Genomic DNA, 6,292 nt, shown 5'->3' with positions numbered 1-6,292 from the left:
CATGGATTTCCATTTTTTTTTTTTCCCTATTGCTAGAAGGCATGTGTGCTTGTCACAGAGAGGAAGACAAAGAGCGACACGTAAGGATGGCACTTTGATCACCCGGCAACGGTTCCCATGATAACTTTGATTACGTGGTAGGGTACTGCCTGCCTGCTTTCCTCACTGTGCAGGTACCTTTTCACCACGGTAATTAATACGTAACGTGTGAGCTGCTCCTTGGAGACGTCAGCATCTCCTTCCGCACTGATGAGATATACCCTGACCATTATCCCTGGGTGGCTGCAAAATGGCATCTGCAAACTCAACCTCTCCTGGTGCTTTTTTTTTTTTTTTAATAATTCTTTCTTTGTTTTTTAATTTTTAGGATTATTTATTTAATTTTTATTTATGCATTTATTTATTATTATTTATTTTTTGCTAGTAGCAGGTTTTATTCTAGGCAACTGCAAATCACCCAAGGGGACATTCATATATGCATTCATTTATTTTAATTTGACTAGAGAGAGACACAGAGAGAGAGAGAAAGAGAGAGAGGGAAAGTGAGAAAGCAAACCAGGTCCAGGACTCGAACCACCGTTGGCCATGTGGGAGTGTCCAGCGCCTTAACCATCATGCCACCTGCTAATCCCCAAGAATTATTTCTTTATTTAATTCCATTTGTTATTGTTATTTTTTAATTTGACACTAGAGAGAGAGAGAGAAAGGGAAAGCAAGAAAGCAAGCCACCAGGTCCGGGACTTGAACCATGGTCACCCATGTGGGAATCTAGCACCCTTATCCACCACGCCACCTGCTGGCCCCATTTCCTTGTGCCTTTTTCATATTTTTAAAATTATTTAATTTTATTCATTCATTCATTTATTTTAATTTGACCAGAGACACAGAAAGAGAGAGTGGGAAAGTGAGAAGGCAAACCACCAAGTCTGGTACTTGAACCGTGGTTGGCCATGTGGGAGTGTCCAGCGCCTTAATCACTATGCCACCTGCTGGCCCCTAATTTTTTTTTTTTTTTATGGAGAGATTTTTGCTATAGGGCGTGTGCACTCGCCAGAAAGACAGAGAGAGACAGAGAGACAGAAAGTGAGAAATCACCCCCTGGGGGGATGGCCACACCGCAAGCCCTTCTCCTCTCATCTCCTCTAGGGATTTCGAACATGCACGCGCAGACGCCCAGCATGAGTTTAAGCCGCCGGGTCTGGGACTCGAACCACAGTCGACTACATGGGAGTCCAGCGACATAACCATTACGCCAACTGCTGGTCCTGCAATACTATCTTCTTCATTCTCCTCTCAAGATCTTGGGCATGCATATACACACACACTCAGCATGATTTTTTTAAAAAAATAATTATTTTATTTAACTTTATTATTATTTTCCAATTCAATCAGAGAGAGACAGGAAACACGAGAAAGCAACCCGCCAGGTCCAGGACTTGAACCATGGTCAGCCACATGGGAGTCCAGTGCCTTTAACCACCACGCCACCTGCTTGCCCCCCCTTTTTTTTTTAGAATTATTTTATTTAACTTTATTTATTATTATTATTTTCCTGCACTCAGCATGATTTTTCAAACCACCAGGTCTGGGACTAGAACCGTGGTCAACCATGTATGTGGAAGTCCAGCGCTAAACCCACTAGACCACTTGCTAGCCTAGCCCCAAGCATGTCTCTGGAGCTATAAAATCAAGTAGGCGGTGCCCTGCTCTGCTCTGAGCCCTTGGGCAATCCCATCCCCCTTCTCGGAGCCCTTCCTATCAGGATGCAGAGGCAGGTAGATTCCGGCTCAGGACTCTACCTTGGTCAGGCAGTCCCCCAGGTCCCCATGGTCTACCCTCTCTCGGTTACAGAGGGCAGCTGGGATGCCAGGCCCAAGCAGGGCTGTGGCCACAGTGGCTCAGCCAAGACAACTGATTGCTCAGCGGGGAGTGGCAGATGTCAGCGGAACAGAAAGGGAGGGACAGTAGCCGTGCCCTCACTCTGGCTATCACCGCATTCTCGGTATTTGCTAGCCGGGTGGGGCTGGCCAGGCCACCCTCAGCAGCTAAACCCAGGGCCCTTTCCCCTTTCACTTTGTCCTTGAAGAGTGCTCACCTTGGTCTCTGCAAAGACCCATTCAGTAAGGCTTGAGCAGGGCAGCTGTGGCGTGGAGGTTAAGGCAGCTGAATCCTCCATGGCCAACTGTGCGGTTTGAGTCCTGGACCCGGTGGTTTGAAAAACGCTCCAGGCACATGTGTGTGCATGCCCAAAATCCTGAGAGGAGAATGGAGAATGGATTGTGGTGTAGCCATCCCCCAGGGGGGTGATTTCTCGCTTTCCAGCTCTCTCTTTATGTCTCTCTGCAATGAGCGCACACACTCCATAGTAAATTTAAAAGAAAAGAGATGGTGAGGTGTTTGGGGCATTGGACTCCCACATGGTTGACTGTGGTTCAAGTCCCAGACCTGGAGACTTGCTCTCTCAACTTTCCCTCTCTTGCTGTCTCTCTCACTGGTGAGCATGTGTGCCCTATAGCAAATTAAATAATAATAATAATAATAATAATAGGGGCCAGCAGATGGCAGAATGGTTACATCAATGAACTACGTCATGGTTGATTGTGGTTCGAGTCCCGGACTCAGTGGCTTAAAATTCATGTCGGATGCATGTGTGTGCATGCCTAAAGTCCCAGGGAGAGAATGGAGGAGAAGAAATTGCAGTGTGGTCAACCCCCCAGGGGGTGATTTCTCACTTTCTGCCTCTGTCTCTCTGTGTCTTTCTGATGCGCGTACACACCTATAGCAACTCTCTAAATAATAACAATAATAAATTAAATTAAAATAATGATTGAGGGGCTGGTAGGTGGCGTGTTGGTTAAGGGCACTGGACTCCTACATGGCCTACCGTGATTCGTGTCCCAGACCTGGCAGCTTGCTTCCTCACTTTCTGTCTCTTTCTCCTTCTGTCTCTCTGTCCCTCTCTCTCAACTTAAAAATAAGTAAATAGGGACCAGCAGTTGGCATAATGGCTGTCACTGGACTCCCGTGTAGTCAACTGTGGTTCGAGTCCCAGACGCGGTGGCTTAAACTCACGCCAGGCGCGTGTGCGTGCGTGCCCAAGATCCTGAGAGGAGAATGGAGGAGGAGGGATTGCGGCATGGCCATCCCCCCTGGGGGTGATTTCTCGCTTTCTGTCTCTGTTTTTCTGACGAACTCATGCACCGTATAGCAAAAATCTCTCCCCCCGAAAAAAATTAAATAAATAAACTTAAATAAAATAATTCTTAAAAAAAAAAATTGAGAAAAAAGAAAAGAGGCTCGAACAGGGTCTCAGCTATCAGGAGCTTCCAGGGACCGTAATTCTCAGAACACACAGTGACCATCTGGTTGGGACACCCCCAAGAGTCCAGTTTTGAACTAGAACAAGGAAATCTCCCCTGCTCTGGGAACTGAGCGTCCCGACTCCCTGCAGGTGCGTGCAGGTGCATGACTGTGTTCCTCGGACCTGGGCCTCCCTGTAAAATCCCCATTACAAGTCCAACCTGTTGATTACTTCCCTGTCAACGCTACCCGGTCCGCATATGCACACAGGTTTGCAGAGACCCTGCTCGGTGCCTGCCTGGGCTGGGTGTGCGGGTTGACAAGCAAGACTCAAGTCTCTGGGTCAGACAGTGGTGTGATGGCTGGGGCGGTTGGATTCCACAAGAACGAGTCCACGGTTCGAGTCCTTGAGAAACATGCCGGGCACGTGTGCTTGCATGCCCAAAGTCTCTGAAGGAAGAGAGATGGTAGAGAAGGAATTACAATGAGACTGTTCCCTAGGGGGAAGAGGTGGGGTGTGCTTCCTCTCATTCTCTTTGTCTTTCTCTGTTTCTCTCCAGTGAGGGTAGGTATAGGCCCTGTGGCAAAATTAAAAGACAAACTTGGGGACCAGCAATTGGCATAATGGCTATGTTGCTGGACTCCCATGTAGTCGATCATGGTTCGAGCCCCGGGCCCAGTGGCTTAAACTCACGCCGGGCGCATGTGCGTGCATGCCGAAGATCCCGAGAGAATGGAGGAGAAGGGCCTGTGGTGTGGCCATCCCCCCTGAGAGGTGATTTCTCACTTTCTGTCTCTCTGGTGAGTGCATGCACCCTATAGCAAAAATCTCTCAAAAAAACAAATAAAAACTCGGGTCAGCAGGTGGCATGGTGATTAAAGCACCGGACTCCCAGGTGGTCGACTTCAGTTGAAGCCCCAGACCTGGCAGCTAGCTTTCTCACTTTTCATCTCTCTCAGTCTCTCTGGTTAAATTTTAAAATAGTACTAATAAAATAAACTAAGACAGCTGGAGACGTTCTGTCCAGACGTCATCCTCCCGCCCCTCAAGGTCTAGCCAGGGTCAGAGTCATCCTCAATTTCCACAGAATCTGCTGCACAAAGACAGGAAAACGGTACTTCTTAAGAGACTGCAGAACACCTCCTCCGGCGTGCCTCTGCATGCTCAGATTGAACTCCAAAAACTAGGAAGAAACATATCATCCTTCAGATGGCCAGAAACCACCACAAAGGCACAAGAAATACGAGAAGCCAAGATAATCTCTTTCCCCTAAGGAAAAAGAATGACTTTGCATCCTCCACAGACAATACAAGGGAACTTGTGGAAATGTCAGATAAAGAATTTAAAATATTCGTAGTGACAAAGCTCACAGAGATGCGAGATGCGAGATGCGAGAGAAGATAGATGACCAACTCCAGAAGATGCAGGAGAAAAGAGACAATGAGCTCCAGGAGGCGAAGAAGTTCTTGCATGATTTGAAAGAGGAAATACACATCATTAAAAAAAAAAAAAAAAAAAAAGAATCAAACACAGGACCAACAGATGGCGTAATGGCTACGATGTAGTCGACCGTAGTTCAAGTCCCGGACCCGTGACTTAAACTCACATCAGGCGCATGTGCGTGCGTGCCCAAGATCCCAAGAGGAGAATGGAAGAGAAGGGATTGTGGCGTGGCCATCCCCCCTGGGGGATGATTTCTCGCTTTCTGTCTCTCTGTCTCTGTCTGACTGGCAAGCGCATTCGCCCTATAGCAAAAACTTCTCCAAAAAAAAAAAAGTTTTTGCCTTACAGCATTGTACACTTGCCAGAGAAGAAGAGAGAGACTGAGACAGTGAGAGGGAAAGTGAGAAATCACCTCCCCAAGGGAGGATGGCCATGCCTCAATCCCTTGGGCATGAAAGCACACACGCCTAGCATGAGTTTTAAGCCACTGGGTCCAAAATTCAAACCGGGTCAGCTATGTGAGAGTCTGGCGACGTAACTGCTATGCCATCTGTTGGCCCATTTGTTGTTATTATTATTATTACTATTATTTTGGAGAGGTTTTTGCTACAGGATGAATGCACTCAGTAGAGAAACAGAGAGAGACAGAGACAGAAAGCAAATCACCCCTACCCCCACCACCACCTCTACCTCCACCACGGGTGTTGGGGGGAAGCTAGCTATGCCACAGTCCCTTCTCCTCAATTCTCCTCTTGGGATTCTGGGCACGCACACACATGCGCCAAGTGTGAGTTTGAAGCCTCCGGGTCCAGGACTTGAACCACATTGGCCACATGGAAGTCTAGCGACCTAACCATTACGCCACCTGCTGGTCCCTGTTATTATTCTTTTTAATTTGACAAGAGAGAGAAAGGGGAAGTAAGAGAGCAAGCTGCCAAGTCCTCCGGGATTTGAACCGCTGTCCATCCAGTGGGAATCCAGCAACTTAACCACCAGGTTACCTGCCGGCTCCTATGCTGTGCCATCTACCAGAAACACAGTCAGCTTATCCATGGACGTGAGCTAGAGGTAGGACCGAGCCTGGTACGGAGCAGGAGGGACATTAAATATCTGAGGAGTGAATGAATGAATGAATGAATGCCTTTGTCCATTGTCCATCTCGGAAAACAGGGACGCGCGGGACCCTCCCTATTCATCTCGTTTCCCCGCTGCCTGAACTCCAGGAATGAATGCATCTTTTTATCGGCTCCGAGGGTGACCCGGAGGGGAACTGGGTTAAGGGGCTGCCTTCGGCCTGCACCCACGTCACCTAAAGAATCCGCTTTTTCCCGACACCGAGAGTTTGTGTCTTTTACACCCGAAATTCGGCCTGTGTCCCCGGCCCCCCCCCGCCGATCCCCCGCCCCAGCCCACCCGAAGCACCCGGGACGGATACTTAGCCAACAGCACGTGGTCCAGGGGCCCCTGCTTCCCATTGGCTGTTTGCCTTCTTCCTCCCCCGTGATTGGCCAGGGCCCAGCCGCACGTTCCTCCCCCTGCACGGCCCGG

Source organism: Tupaia chinensis, unplaced genomic scaffold (assembly GCF_000334495.1).
Source record: "Tupaia chinensis unplaced genomic scaffold, TupChi_1.0 Scaffold138060_1, whole genome shotgun sequence".
Lineage (NCBI taxonomy): Eukaryota > Metazoa > Chordata > Mammalia > Scandentia > Tupaiidae > Tupaia > Tupaia belangeri.
The sequence above is the reverse complement of the archived record's forward strand: the minus strand, read 5'-3'. Positions refer to the sequence as shown.